Raw genomic sequence first — 16,107 nt, 5'->3', positions numbered from 1 at the left:
CCCTTTTAGATCTCCAACCCTTTTAGATCTCGTCTTCAATTCGGATGCGGACCCTCATTTTCCACCTGGATGTGTGTGGGGGTGTAGAGGGGAGAATGGAGGATCTGAACAAAGTGAACACAGCGAAGATCTAGGTTCTGGGCCTGTGCCATCCAAGCCGCTGTCCTCACCTCTGGGGCCGGCTGGGTGCGGAGCTGCGGGTACCGGGTGGGAGAGCTGGTTGGGGGAGGTGCGCCAGCTTGGTATCTCCTCCAGGCATCGCACTTATCTCTGGGTGCCTCAGTTCTTTCTCTATCCCCGGGACTTATCTCGCCAGAAGTCGGGGGCGAATTTGTAAAACAAACCGTGAAACGCCCCCACCCCAGAGGCGAGATGACTGGTTTCAGTACAGGTAGGGTGGAGGCCTCATCGAGGGCCGGAGGGGAGGGCGACAACTGGATCTTACTGATAGCGGCGTTGGTAACTCTGTTACCGCAGCTCCCTGTCGGGGTCAGAGGGCGCCCCCAAACCCACAGTTCCCCATGGGGACGGGGAGGGGGCTATGAGTTGGGCCGTCCTTGCTTATAGGGAGGGAAATCTTGAGGATGTTATTTTATCTTTCCTGAGATGGGAGCTCTTCGGACGGCAAGGGAACGGAGAAAGGGCTGATTTCAGGGCCTAGGGGGTTAAGAACCCCACGGCTTCGGATGTGTGTCTGTGTAGCCCAGCACGGGCCTCTCTCGCATTTGGCCCTATGCACCCCCGTAAAGCCCCGGCTCCTAGATCCGAAGCGGCAGCAAGTGTAGGGTGAATGCGCAGTGCCATTGTGGGCCAACCGCGCCGAGATAGGGGAGGAACTTTTGAGGCGACAAGCTTTTCCAGCCTCGCATTTTTGACGCACATGGTTAAGAGAGCTTGGCGCCAGCATTAAGAATTCCCTGAAGTCACCAGAGAGAATAGAGTGGTTCTGCGCTCCCGGTCTGGCGCTCCATCTCGCCCCTTTCTTTCCCTTTGGGTCTTTCTCTGGCGTCCTTTGTGTCTCTCTTCCCTGGTGGTCAAGAAGAGAGAAGGAGAGAGAGAGGGAAAAGAAAGAGGTGGCAGGGGCCCAAAGAGTGGGCTCACAACGCCCCCTCCCGCGTCCCCTGCGGCCCCATCGTGAAGAGTGCGAGAGAGGCCAGGCCTTCCCCCTCCTTCTGCCGACCACGGAGGTCACTGCAGGGTTTCATGAGTCTCTGGAGGCAACAAGCACCCCCTCCCCCCCACGCCGCTCGCCTTCGGGGCCCTGGGGCCGCTTCGCTGCGCTTTCCAGTGGCCCCAAATCCCCGAGATCTGGTTTTGCCTGCACTCTCAGGCCAATCTCTGTCCCTCCGCTTCGAGCGCAAGGAAAGTAGCTCTGCAACCACACTGTAACTGACCCCCTCCTCACCCACTCGGTGCCCCAAGCATCCATGCGCACGGCAGAGAGACGTGTCTACCCGATCCTTCGCGTTCTGGCCTCCAGTCCGCTTTGGAAACGGGAGGGGAGCTTGCCGATTTTACTTGTAAATATCTCGACTGGCTTCTGGCTGGGACCGAGAGCAAGTTCTGCCTCTCACGCTGGTCCCCTCCCTCAATTGCCTATTTTTGCCCGAAGCTCTGACTTAACCCTGGGGTCACCCCAGTTTGCCATTTCTGGCCCCCACCTCCCGCCGCAACCCCCAGCGCGCAAAGGAGAGGGGGAGAGGAAAGTTTGCGGGGTTCCGAGTCGAAAAATGTCGACATCTTGCTAATGGTCTGCAAACTTCCGCCAATTATGACTGACCTCCCAGACTCGGCCCCAGGAGGCTCGTATTATGCAGGGAGGCCGCCGTAATTCTGGGATCAAAAGCGGGAAGGTGCGAACTCCTCTTTGTCTCTGCGTGCCCGCCGCGCCCCCCTCCCGGTGGGTGATAAACCCACTCTGGCGCCGGCCGTGCGCTGGGTGATTAATTTGCGAACAAACAAAAGCAGCCTGGTGGCCACTGCGTTCGGGTTAAACATTGGCCAGCTTGTTCCGAAGACTTGTGCCGGGCCCTGGCCTCCGGGACAACCCACCCGGCCAGCGCGCCCGGGGCCCCGGCTTTAGGCTCCAGCCGCGGGCTCTCCGCGGGCTCTTTTTCTCCGCAGACTCCTCGATCCTCCCTCCTTCGGCCTCATGCGCAACAAAAGACGCAGGGGGAGCGCTGAACGAGCCTGGCCCTCTCCGGAGTCCGGGAAGAGGGTGTCTTAGGGGCGGGAGAAGGGAGAAGGAGCACAAATGCCAGGTCACAAAGAAGACCCACGGATCTCCTGGTGTCTCCGAATTGCAAAATAAGTTTTTCACTTATTGGTAGACCAAGAATTAAAAATACATATAAATTAATTTTTTAAACTCTCTCCTATCTGTCACGTCTGCAGCTGTTATGGCGGTAGCGTGTGTGCGTGTAAGCGAGTGTTTCAACCTTTAAGGAGGGGGGCGACAGAGGACCCAGAAAATAAAGTTTGTATGTAGGGGCGGGGGAGCAAAACAAATCAACCATCCCCAGCCCAGGCCACCCACCGATGCAGCCGAGAAACGTTCTCTAGCCTTGCGGGAGAAAGGCCCCAAGCCTCTGAGCTGTCCCATTTTTCCCTATGGCACCGCTTGCCTCAACTATAAAGGGGACAGACCGACCCTTTTGTGATCCAATGGTGTTTATCTGAAGTTTACAAAAAAAGGGAAGAGGAGGGGGCAAGGATGGTGGGTAGGCGGGGTAGTTTACTTTGGCAAGTTCGCTGTAAATATTTCCTTCAGCGCGTGTGAGGTCTGGCGAGGGTCTATTACACACTTATTCCCTCTTAAACTTTCACCCCGATTTGCCGCCGATCTCTTTTCGGTCCAAGGTGTCGCTAAATTGGGAACTCTGTTGACATAAGGGCATCCGTGTTTCTCCTGGGGTCTGAGGCCTAATTAAGAAGTTTCCTACGGGAGCCGGTCGATATATAAACTTTTACTGGGGAGGGGCTTTCTGATCGCCTGGCAGTGTAGAAATGACTCCGCGTCTCTATCCCGTGCTCTGGCCCATTGGATTCTCAGATCCCTGCCTCTTTGGATACCGACAAGCTTTGAAACTGACTAGGTGTCCGCTGTAGGGTTCCTATCCTCTTTTGGGCTCACTGCGCCCAAGTGGGGAAATGATTTAATTATTGCAGATCCCAGGGAAGCAGCTCCCTGGGGAGAGCCTAGCTTACTGTTCGTGGGTCCTGCCGAAAATCGCCCTAGCATCCCCATCCCTCGCGCCCCCACGCGCGCAAACGTTGGCACTCCCCGTGCCACCCCTAACCCTGGCTCTCTCGCGCGCAGTGCTGAACCCAGTGGTGGCTTACTCTTCCTCCGGGAGCCTCGCACTCACCCCCACCCACAACCCACCCTACCCCACCCCACCCCTACCCCGCTGTCTAGGGTTTGCTTAGCTCTTTTCAGGTCGGGAGGCTGCAGCTTACTTAGTCCCTTCCAGAGGGGGTCAGCGCACAAGCCTTGTGGTTGGACCAGAAAGGGCAGGGCATCCACTTTCTGTTTCTCTTTTTGTTTCTTTCTCTTTTTCCCTCCTTTTCCTTTTGTGTCTCTGTCTCTAAGTTCATCTCCATTCTAGAGTCTTTGAATGTGGGTCTGGGATCTTTCTTACTGTTTTTCCTTCTCCTTTCCCTTGCATCTGTCTCATTCTTGGTGTCTGTGTCTCCTTCTTGTCTCTCTCTACCCCCCAGCCTTTAACTTCTCATGCTGTCCTTTCTGTCCACCAGCCCCCAGCCCCCTAGCCCTCTTTCTCTCTGTTTTCTCTGGCTATCTTGAAACTCTCTGCATTTACTCCTGTCTTTCCTTTCTGGCTTGGTGCCTCTGTATCCTCGCCTCTCCCTCCATCATCTTTTCCAGTACCCATGACAGGCTGGAGATCTCTCTTCCTGAGGCTCAAGCAGACACGTTACCCTTACTTCCTGGATGAGAAAGATAAAGTGGTCTTGAGAGATAGAAAAAGATTGGGCCCATTTGTCTAGGTTGGAAGTTTCACCTTCTCCTCTTGGCATTTCCAAAGTCACCCCTTTCACCAGAGTTGACCCCAATTCCTGGCCCTTATGCTCTCAGATCCTGAGAACTTCTCTGTCTCTCTCTCTTCCTTCCCTTGTCAGGGCAGGAGCCCAGGGTGAGGGGCTGCCCGTGGAGCTCCAAAGCCCCAGCTCCTAGCTTCTTTCCTGCCCCCGCAGCACACAGCTTTCCTGTAACGCACATTTCCCTGTCCTCTGACATCCCTCTAAATTATTGATCAGGGCAATTCAGTGCAAGCGTCTGCAGCATGTGTGTGAGAGAGGATTGTGAAAGTTGTCTAGCTTGGGGGAGCAGTATTTTTAGTACAGAGGCTCACTTTGGCGCCAGTTGGTTTATGCTGTTTCTAGAGCATCATTCATTATACACTTAATCCATGCTTATCATACCTCCTTTTAATGTAAATATGGTTTTGGCAGAGGTGAAATGAAAAGATTTCACCCTCAGTATTACTCTTATTAGCACCTACCTTTCATCAAAGCTGATCACCCTGCAAAATGGCAAATTTGTACACAGCTAGTGATTTAGATAAATTGGAAGGGAAATGAGGGAGGTAAGAACGAAGGAAGTGTGTGTGTCTGGGGAGAGTGCTTTTTATACATCTGTGAAGGTTTTTTCCTCTCTCTCAGGAAAAGGAACTAATTGTGGTTTCCTAATTTCAAGCCAATCTACATCTTCAATGCTTTCTTTGTGTGTGTGTTTTACCCAATTACTTAGAGAGAGAGAGAGAGAGAGAGAGAGAGAGAGAGAGAGAGAGAGAGAGAGAGATAATGCAATGGACATTACTTAGCCCAGCAGAAAGGAATTCACAAAGAAAGGACTGGGAATTTTTCATCTGTGTCTGACCCAGAATCATCCAGACACTGGCCAGAGCTGACTTTTGCCCCAGGCACTTCTGACCACCCAACACCTTTCTTCCTTCAACGTCCTCTTTCCCAGATTTTCAGTCAAGACAGGTAAGGGTTTAAATGGCCTCTCAGTGGTTTGTGCCAGAAATCTTGCTAGTGGAGTGGGGAGAGCTAAGGGACAGAATACTTTAAGAGGGTTGAGGAAAACTATAAGAATACACTCTCTCCAATCCCCACGTGCAGATTGAGGGTGGCATTTGGACAGAAGAACTTACTTCCATGGTTTGCTGCTGTTTGATTCTTTCCATTGTTATTGGTGTCGCTGTTAGGTGCCAGGGGTGTGCGGGGCAGTGAGGTCTCACCACGTGGGAGCAGATGGGGCAGAGGCCACAGGGGGATCTATAAGCGGGAGGGCATGGCAAATTAAATGGCTGCTACTGTCAGGAAGGTTGACAGGCCAAAGAAAGATCGGCTCCTCCAAATCTGCTGAACTAACTGTCCCCTCATAGCCACAGACACGTTTTCTCAATTTGAACACCGTATCCATTACTATTTCCCGTACTGGGTTTCAATTAAAGAGGGTGAGAGCAGAAAGTTCACTGGTGCTTGGTGCTTCATTTATTTCCAAACAGGACGAAAATGAAAGGGAACAGTGGGCACGGAGTCCTGCATGTGTTCTTTTTTTTTTTTTTTTCCTCTTTCTTCTATTTCCTTCTTGTAGCCTCACCTCCACTCCTTGCCAGCTGTCCAGCCTGCCTGTCTTCCCCAAAGGTAATGTTTTCATGTCTCCCAAGTCCAGTTAGGATGAAGAGAGAGGGGAGGGGATAAAATGCTTCTTGTCATACCCAACGCCCCCCTACCCCACCCCAGAGATGTATCTGTACCTAGGGGCGCTAATGCTTCAGGGAAGGATTAAAGATGGGAATGGGAATTTGAGGAGTCTGAACACTTTAAGGGTTCCAGGTTTTACTGTGGCATTGAGAGCTCATAACATCCCTCCTGCCTTGTACACCCTGTGGAAAACCAAATCTTCCATACAGCTATCCTTTTGAGGTCGTAGGATACAAGATGGTAATATTGCTTCTCTGGGGGTGCCTGGCAGATAGGGACCTGGGGAACCTGCTGCCAAGGCCAGGATGTCTGTCCTGGATTCAGGATTCTGATTCCAGGCCTGGTCTGCCACGGAGCAGCTGTCCTCCAGCTAAGCACCAGTTTCTACACCCTTTCTGCCTTCCATGATCGCTGACCCTGTACCATGGCCACGGAGATCACTGGGCAGAGGTGTAGCTGCGCCTCAGTGTCAGTCTTAATTACCTGACATCCGGAGAGCCTCCTCCCCCGTGTCAACAAAAGAAACTAGAGGCCTCAACAAGGTGACTTTATTGGAACCAGGATGTATCCCTCCCAAACCAATCACCCCTGCCTCCAGATAATACACAAAAAATCCTGCAGGTTTTAAAATGTCCGGAGTCTTGTAGACTATCCAGCGAGTAATCAGTGCCGAACAGCAATCGCTGTTCTCTCTCTCCCCATCCGAGTAAAGGCTTAGGTGAAGGTTGTGGCCTGAGAGATCTCAGAAGCCCCTACAATTCTGTAGCTTGGTGTTTGAATAATGAGGGCTAGAGGAGTTTCTCCTTTCTCTTTAAAAAATTTTATTTATCTTTTAGAGGAAGGAGAACGAGGGAGGCAGAGACACACACATGCATAGAAAGAGAGAGAATGTTTGGAACTGCGAGAGCACTTTTCCTAAGAGTTGCTTTTTGCCAGAGTCCAGGCCTCGATTCATTTCATCTCCGAGCCAAATACTAAAAATGTTTCCGGTTGGCGGAGAGGACTGGCCTTCCCGGATCAGGAACCTGCCCTCACCTTCCCTCCCAGCGCCCTTTTCTCCCTTTCCCTGGGAAAGGGAGACTGCGGGCCCCAGGAATAAGTTGGGAGTGAGAGACAGCCCAGATCGCCCCAGAAGGTTCTTTTTGGTCATTGGTTCCGCCCCAGGGGAGCTTCACCTACAGTCCCCCCTTACCCAGGTTCCAAATACGGAAGTTGGACGTGCGTCGGTGCGGAGCCAGGCCTCGTTGAGCGCGGAACCGGAGAAGCAGCTCACTGCTTCGGATTACACCCGCATTCGAGGGTGGGGGACAGGGGGCAGGGCTCAGATCTTGCCCCAGACGCACCCCTGGCCTCCGGGAGAGCAAAGGGTCTCGGACAGGTTGGCCTTCCCCAGCCCTCGGTTCCAACAGGCCCGGGAAACCGGCGAGCCGCGAGCAGGTAACCCGCGCTGGTTACCTGCCTACCCTCCGCAGCTACCGGGGCGGGGCTCCGCGGTGGGAACGGAGAAAGCGCGGGGGACCCAGGCCGCTAAGCGCTGGTCTTTTTCCTCTTGAGATGAGGCTTGCTGGGATTCAGGAGCTTCTCAGCTACCTTTCCCCGAAAACTGCGCCCTGCAAAGTTCTATAAGTCTTTTGCCGCAGCGCTGATTCCTACCTCTTCCCTCCCTCCGCTTGCAAAGGACAAATGGGGGGTGGGTGGATGATAAAGACCTTGGCGGGGTGGGGGTGTGGGTGGCGCGGGGGTACCAAAAATGAAAGAGCAATATTGGACTCTCTGTCTCTCAAAGTGGTGAAAAAGCAATTGCAAGGGTAGCCTCCCGGGAGAAAAACCGAGACTTGGAGGGAACCAAGCTGAGCGGGAGAGGGAATCTGTTGCGAAGCAGGGAGGGTGGGGTGGAGGGAGCGTTCTCCTCTTTCACCTCTGGGGTGTGTTTTTACTTGTTTTCTTAGCAGCAAGTTTTATAAACAGGTCAACCTCCACGCTGCCAGCCGAGAAAGTTTGAGTCTGTCTCTGACTTCTAAAGTAGACGCCCCTCTCTCCCACTCGCCCCCTGTAAGCCATACGCGCAGGGGGCGGGGAGGGAGGGGAAGCAGCCTCCCGCTTCTGACTTGGAGGGTACATTTGCTTTTGAAATGGCTCCTCCTGTCTTCAGACGGTAAAATATGAGTTCCCCACGTCTGAGTCTGGTCTTCTGGTACCTCAAGCATGGTTGAGGGGGGCTGCTCTAATTACCTCTGAGCTAGGTGGGGGTGGGGCTGGGGGATTCTCTCTTTTCAGCCCGGGCCTGCTGGGGTGCCGAGGTGCATTATTAAACCCAGCCGCTCAGTCCAGGAGTTGGGGCCATGCGGAAAAGATTTACAATTAAGCCAATTGGGGCCGAATACAGCCATCCGAAGTTTGCAGGTGTAAATAATGCCTCGGGTTTTTTTTTTTTTTTCTTTTTTTCCCCCCTTCCAAGCGACTTCATTTCCCGCCCCCTCTCCTTCCTACGACTGTAGTTCTTTTGAGAAAAGCAGGGAGGAGGAAGAACAGCGGGGCAGAGTTAAGATTTTTCTATTAGACAAGTTAAAATATGATGTAGCATTCACTTTTATGTTCGTGTATTAATGCCATGAATAACCGAGGCAGGCTTCTCGATTTCGTTTCTCCATCTAGAATTCCAGAATTGTTGCAGTTAGTGAAAGGCCTTTTGACTGCCGTGTATGATTTTTTTTTTCAGGAGAGTAGGACAGGTTTCTATATAATAGGGATATTGGAATTGAATTATAGTTTTTGAGTTTGGTAGATTGGGTAAAGAAGTAAAATGCAAAGGAAATTCTCTTTGGGATATTAGAAGACTGCCACAGACTGAAACCAGGGAGAGGTGGGCCTAGCTTGCTAAGGAGAGCAGAGCTACGAATCTTTCTAGAGCTTCAATTTAGATTTTCCTAATGTTTAGAGAGCTTATTGAGCCGTGTATGGGTCCAACATTAAGCCTGTCTTCCATTGCATTGTTTAAATGTAAAAGAATATGCATGTGTTTTTAAAATGTTCTTTGTGGGTACAAGTGTGTACATATAGACATTCCAAGTAGCCCAGAATATAAAATTAAATCTCAGATTAAAAAATGCATTGCAATCACACCCCATGGGCAGATTCCTATTTGATCAATATAGACACAGTTAAATTTGTTTTGCAGCTACACAGTTACTCCTTTTTTCTCGGAGCAATACACTCTGTCTGTTACAAATTACCAGGGAATTGGAGAATACGGCCCCCCCAACGGTGGTTCGGCGTTTTTAGTCTCCTCTAACCCACGCAATAATAGATGTAATATGTGTGTACACAGGCACTTTTCCAAAAAATTAGCGATAACATTGCGCGTGCTTGAAGAGTGGCATTTCTCTTCCTTTGCGTTTAGGATTCGGTGCACGCTGAGTTGCCACTCTAGAGACCCATTACCAGGGGAATTGACACCCACCGAGGCCTCGGGGAGGAAGTTGAACAGCCTGCGTTGCATGCAAGGGCGGGGAGTCAAGGCGCCTGACTCCAGCCAGAATAAGGTCATAGGTGCAGAATTAGGAAGGCAGGACTTAACATGTCCGCAGCACTGGGAGATGCAAGCCTCACCCAGCCCAGGATGAACACCCCCCACCCCCACCCCAGCCGCCCCAGGAAAGTTTCCAGGCAGTGGTGGTGAAAACACTCCCCCCCCTCTCCTTTTAAAAATTCTCTGTCTAGTGCACCAGAAGAGGGGACTGGAACGCTAGGTGAACTGAATCAGTCTTCTGCAGAGCAGAGAGCAGAGGAGGAAGTGTAGAGGCGGAGGTGCCCGAATTTCGGGGGCTGGGGTGAAGGAAGGGAGGCGTTCCACCTGGAAACCGCTCATGGCTTCCGGAGAGGCTCGCCAGGAGCTTCTGCGAAAGGTGCCCTGGCGGTGTCGCCGCTGGATGGCGCTCAGGAGAGACGTGGCTGGCGGACAATCCTCCTCCGTGCCCCACCGGGCCTGAGCGAACCTCGGTCGACACGCTGGGTTGGGGGGAGGCCTCCGTTTTAAGCCTCCGTGGTGGCAGTTCCGGATGCACCAGGAGGCCGAAGCTGTTCCTCGAGGCAAGGGCAGGAGAGGATCACCTAGAGTCTGCCAAATGTGGAAGCTGGCAGCAAGAGAGGCTGGGCGCCGGCGGGGCAGTGGAGAAAGAAGGTTCTCAGGGCAAACTCACGCCTCCTTTCTTAAAGGTCCACCTGCACAGCACCAGCCCCAGTCTACCGACAAAGGGGCGTGTGTGTGTGTTTGGGAGGAGAGTGGTCTGGAAAGGAGGACAGCCAGACAACCGTGGAGATACGCAAAGGGTACAGGGTTTCCCCGAACCTCTCTGTCCTGCGCCCCTTTTTGCAAATCCGGTGTCCGCCCAGCCCGGTCCGCTCGGTGGACATTGGAGCGGTTGTCCTTATCCAGGGACCAATCTGAATGGTACCTGGAATTGAGAGCCACAGTGCTGGGATGCACTCCAATCTCATGGGCGTCTAGAGCCCCTTGGGGACTGGGCACTGTCCATTGCCAGATGGGCATTTTTAGGTGTCTCAGTCACGGTGATTAACACTAGCGGTTCTAGCAACTGTGGGCTACAATAGGGCGAAGAATAAATTCATCCAAGGCATGGAGTTCGTACTGTGTACCAGGCACTACCTTAGACTTCATGATCTTGTCAAAAGTTACTTAAAGGGCTAGAAAAAAAAAACAACTCTCAACCATAACCAAAGGAAGTTAATAGGCTACAAGGGCTGGGTAGGAGGGTCTAAAATTAGGTCTCCTATGTTGCAAGCTCCTGGAGGGGTGGGACTCCTCATACTTCCAACTCTGATTACAGTGCTTGGTAACTCCTAGGTGCTCAATAAATAATCGTCCAATCCAGGAATGAAAATCAAGGAAGAAAGGGAAAGAATAGACTACAAGGGACATTCTTCCTGCATTTAAAAAATAAATGACCACTTCCCAAGTGCATTAAAAAAAAAACAATATCAAACTGATTAGATGCTTCCCCAAATGGATTCTGAACTGCAAAACAAGACTGTGAAAAGCAGACCTCTTCTTAGATGGTAGTAGGAAGAGAAGTTTGGTGTAATGGATAGAAAAATCCACTCGGGTGACTCTGCAAATATTCATTGAGAGGCTTCTAGGTACTAGGTATTCTGCCAAGTGCTGGAAACACGGAGGTGAACAAGAGATGGGTTCCTCTCCACCTTGGTGCTTACTGTCCTGAGTTTTGTTCACTGCAGAAAAATATATTATTCCCATTTTGAAGATTAGAAAAATTGAGGCCCAGGAAGAGTGAGGTGAGAGAGGGTTTACAAGGTCTGAGGGCAGAAAGGGCAAACTCCAACGGCCTCAGCTCTTTAGTGCACTGTGGAGAGGTGGGCTTGAGTGGGTTTCACTCCTGGGAGGCACCGTCGGGGAGCTCTGCAAACCGTACTGTGCTATTGACCAGGTCACTGCAGGCGTCAGTCGTAGGCGGGTGCCGGGAGTCTACACCCTGCCGTGGTGAAAAGGACTTTCCCAGATCTGCTCTCCCCAACTCGGAGCTCCAAGGGTCTGACTTCTAGACTGTCCGATTCTTCCACACAGCAAGCACATCTTGCTTACAAGTGGGCAGCATTGCTGCTCTTCACAAACAGGAAACTTCGGATAGTCGAGATGTATCCCCCAAAGTCGCATTGTTGAAAACAAGGAGGTTTCTATAACCCTTCCCCACCAGGGTTTGATATTTCCGTTCAGACTCCTCCCCACTGTTAGTACCCTAATGCGCAGGCAGCCTCTGGCACATGCAGTGTGTTTATCAAATGTTTGTTGATTGACCGAATCAACTAATTTTTGTTTAATTTTGGTTTTAAAAATAGAACAGAACTAAAAAAGTGAATCAATAATCGAATAAGAGGCAGTGGGGTGAGAAGCTCGTTTGCCCGACGCGCTGCGTGGGGCTAGAACCGTCTTGGGTCACCCCAGCGTCCTCCTGCAACATCTGGGCCACTTGCCACCAGCTTTGCAAAGACGCCTGTGATTTCCTTTGGTCTATATTTCTGTCCTAGACTTCGTTCGGTTGATCGATGAAGGAGACAAGCTGGCCTGCCGTGAGGTCAGTACAATCGATATGGACCTCCATGGCGGCTCCGAAGCGGAGAAACCTCCCCGGTTGATGTGTGCTGGGTTCCACCCACCGAAAGGTTACCGATTTAGGGTTTCTGCCTCCCGGCTGCCCTTACTGAACTGGAGGGTGTGTGGGTGGGTGAGAAGAAGCCTCAGTCCCCACCCAGGGGAGCCTATGGGCACACCAAGGCCGGAAACCGTCCCCCACCCTCTCCCACCCGCCCGAGGAGCCGTTACCATCGAGTCGGGAAGTCTTGGAAGCTCACTGGTAGATTTCGTTTTTTGAACCTCTCTGCCTCGGAATCCGACGTCTGGATCATTGCGCAGTCACTCTCCTTTGCTCCCCGTTCCTCACCTGCGAAATGGGTTTGTTAATAAAATACCATTTATTGAAAAGAACATTTGTGAAATACTCAACGAGGACAATAACGTTCTCAGTTTCCCCACACACTGGTCGCCAGTTACAACAATCTGAGGAGGCAGGCGCGTTCCCAGTGGTCTCCATTTTCCGCAAGCGGAAACTGAGACCCGCGGGGAGATGTATACCTGTGCCCGAGGTGTCACCGCCAGTCTTTTGGGGAGCTGGGATCCAACCTGGGCTTGTCCAACTCATTGCCTGGTTTCTAAAACAAGGCGGTAGGAGAGGGACAGACACGCACAGTAGGTACACGGTAGCGATCACTTTTCCTTCCTTCTTTGCCCTTTAAGGGGGAGAAATTCCGTTTAACCCTTTCCCAGGCAGGTCTGGAAACTGCCCTTGTCCTTGGCCCCCTTCCTTCCCGAAGCAAATGCAATTGGAAGGTGGGGGGTGCTAGTGTGACAAAACCTTAAACTCTGGAAACCAGATCTTTCGCGACCCCCCCCCCTCTTTTGGTAGGAAGGAAAGAGGGGGGAAGAGAGTGTGTGTATGTGTGTGTAGAATCAATATGGCCCAGACAGGCCTTCACAAAGGGGCTCCAGGCGGGCGCCTGGGCTGTACAGCCCCCGCCCCGCCGCCCGCGGCGAATTAATTGGTCCCTGGAAGAAGGGGCGCTGTAGCTTCCAGTTAATTAGTCAAGAAATGAATCAAGCCCGGGCGGCCTGGCAAAGGCTCCTGGGGCGCGGTTTTGTGCAAGCCAAATCGGTCGGTGGGGCTCTCCCCTTGGGCCGGGTGGGGCGCGGCGGGGAACACGGCTTGGACGCCTCGGCTGCAGCCTGGCGCCCGCAGCCGCCGTGCGCGCTCTCGCGGCTCTAGCTTTCCTGTCCTCTCCCTTCCTCCCTCGCTCCCTCCCTCGCTCCCTCCTACTCACTCTCTCCCTCTCTCTCTCCTCCTCCGTCCTTTCATCCCTGAACTTCGCTGGGGTTTCCGTACCCACCCGCACTCTCCCCCGCTCCCCACCAGCCCTCTCCAAACTCTCATCCCGGGACCTCGCTCTCCCTAAAGCCCCAGCCTGGCAGCATCTGGGGCTGAGTGGTTTGAAGATGATGCTGAGGACCTCGGGTATCTTGACTTAGGGAGACAGGACGGACAGGAGCACTGGCTTTGGAGCCCAGAGGCCTGCTGTGTGCTCCTGGATATCACTCTACCTCCGCTTGGGTCACCTTGGATGTTCCAACCGTCAGGAAGTTAGGAGATCCCTCTGAGACAATGCAGGACTTTGAAAGGGCTTGGTGACCAGTGGCCTGTGTCCTCATGTCATGAGGACTTAGCATCAAGACAGACCTACAACACATGAGCAATTATTAGGCACCTACTGTCTTACCATCTTACATTTCTCCTCACTCACCCCCTTCAGTCACTGGGTTTCAACCAAGGCAGTGAAGACCCCGATGTTTTCGTCAAAAGCAGCTCTGTTGGGGAGAGGGGAGGAGAGGCACAAGTCACAAACCTACTTATTTCAAAGTCTTGTTGCTCCACGTGCTGGCCATTCTTCCCTTAATCTAAAGATAGGACTTCAGGTTCAGAGAAGTAGGGCCGTTTTTCTGGAGTCACACAGCAAAGGGGAGGCACGGCTGAGGGCTCCATGGTCTAGCCAGTGACCGCTGCGTGGCTGGCAAGGCCTTAGTTGATCAAGTGCCCACCTGGCCTGGCACCAAATGTTTACAGACAGGACGAGGTCGCTGGAATCACCTCCTCTCTTTCAGCTCGGCGCTAAGGCCCGAATCTGTCTCGGTCTCTTTTTCTGACTCTGCCTGGGTTTCCTTCTCTCTCCCTCCCACCCGCCTTGCTGTCTCTTCCCCACCCCCCAATGCATTTGGAATTCAGACTCAAAGTTGAGGTCAGAATCTCCCCCTCTTTCTTCCAGTTTTCCGCGTAGCTGCCCCACACAACGGGGTTTGGAGCTACGTAGACATCTGTCTGCGGTCTACAGAACCCGAGCTGCAGAAGCAAACCGGACCTGATTCCATGCCCGCCCTGCCTTACACACCCAAGAGGTCCAAGTAGAGATTCCAGAGGATAACTCGGAGAGTGTCTTCCTTCCAAATAGCACCCCGGAACCGAGTTGGTTTTATCCCCTTCCTTTGCCCGCTTGATCGACTTTGGGTCCGCTCAGGGCCTCGGAGGTGCCTGCGCCAGGCTTGGCTTCGCTTCCCACCGCCCGCAGGAGCCCGGGACTGCGGTTTCCGCCGGCCACATCCCTGCCAGGCGCGCTGAAAGAGCCTGGCGAGCTTCCCGCACGCGCTTAAAATCAACTGCTTTGGGCCTCAGTTTCCCCGCTCCTTTCGGATCAGAGACGCGATGGAAGACGTGGCTGGGAAGGAGGGACAGGAATGGATTGGTTGGTAGCATGCCCGCAGTGCGTGGGCGTGGAGGGGAGTCAAGACTGGAACCACCACCGCCGCCTGACTTGGAGAGCCGCACCCCCGCCAGCTCACCCCCTTCCGCGGACTTTTACCCACCTCCCCGCGCAGAAGAGGAGATGAACCCCAGGGAGTGCCTCGCTTTCCGCACTAGAAATGGAGCCCACCCACTTCCATGACCCCAGGGTCCCCTAAGTGGAACCCACAGCCCGGTGGAGCTCAGTCTGCAGCAGGTGTTCCTGGCTGCGCCTGGAGGTGAGGACAAGCCGGGTCCTAGCCGGAAGGTGCACACCCAGGTGTGGGCAGGGCTGCTTCCTTGTGTGCCTGCCCGGTTCATTGTGACAGCTGCTGGCACTGACACATTTGTAGACCTGGTCAGTGGGTTCCAGCAAAGTGTCGCCACACAGCCCGCTGAGAGTGTGCAACTTAGGAGATGGCATATCAGACCCTGGACCCTTGTATGAGACCATTAGCCTCTGTAAGCCTCAGCTGCCTCCTGAAAAATGGAGCTATTGGGGCCCCCCACAGAGGATCATTGCAAGGAGTAAATGTGTACACCCCTCAGCCCAACCCTGGGCACATAGTAAGTGCTCATTAATCATTAGCTGCTTGGTTTGGGCCTGTTGAATTCTCTGTGCTTCATATATACGTGTGTGTATGTATATGCATATATGCACAAATATGGAAACTGAAGCACAGAGTTTATATATGTATATATTATACACACATGCACAAACACACTTTCAGAAGATTACCTATACTGGGGTATTTATTAAGCCCTCTATTATTGTTATTATTACTCTCTCATCCAGTTCGATGCCCATCTCAGCCTGAAGCCCTGTTACCTGTCCTCTCCCCAGGTTAACACTAAGGTGAGATTCTTCCTCAAGCCTCCTGCTCAAGGCTCAGCCCCTGTGGGCCCCTTTCCCAAGCCCGGATCTCCAACCTGTGAGGGCGCCCTCCTCCCCTTGCACCCAGAGTTAGCATCCCAGCTGGGTTCCCAGACCAGGTGTCCTGACTTTGAATCCCATCCAATGCCTTCCCCACTGTCCCCACTCTGCCCCAGGTCTTCTCCATCTCCCGAGGTGGGAAACAGAACTTGTGGAGAATAAAGGAGAGTTAGTGGGTGCATGGAGTGCCCCCCTCCCCAGTGATGAGCCCTGCACATGAGAAGGGGGCTACCTATGACCAGGGACAGATGGCATTCTCACTCCTGGGGCATCCTGGAGGCTTCCCTGCTCTCAGGGCAGCAGCATGTAGCTGCCACCCCCATGCTTGGGACCAGACAGCAGCTGCCCACCCCCAGCCATGCCCAGTGCTCCGGGGCACTGCAGATCCACGGAGCAAGAGCTGTGGCCACTCCTCCCTTCAAGGAAAGAGCAAAGACAGAAGAAGGAGAGAGGTGAGAAAGATGGCCAAAGGATGATGACAGTGGAGTGGGGGAGGGAGAGTGGGAGAAGGAGAGAGGAAAG

General features: G+C 53.0%; 1 long non-coding RNA gene across 1 annotated transcript; it reads left to right on the top strand.

Moving 5' to 3' along the window:
* Positions 1-6,737: 6,737 nt before the first annotated feature.
* LOC123626007 lies at positions 6,738-12,253 on the top strand. Its single transcript, XR_006730714.1, has 2 exons — positions 6,738-7,170; positions 11,608-12,253. It is a non-coding gene; the product is annotated as an uncharacterized LOC123626007 (long non-coding RNA).
* The last annotated feature ends 3,854 nt before the right edge of the window (positions 12,254-16,107 follow it).

The sequence above is a fragment of the Lemur catta genome, chromosome 21 (genome assembly GCF_020740605.2).
Source record: "Lemur catta isolate mLemCat1 chromosome 21, mLemCat1.pri, whole genome shotgun sequence".
Classification (NCBI taxonomy): Eukaryota; Metazoa; Chordata; class Mammalia; order Primates; family Lemuridae; genus Lemur; species Lemur catta.
This window is presented reverse-complemented; position numbering and strand designations above follow the sequence as displayed.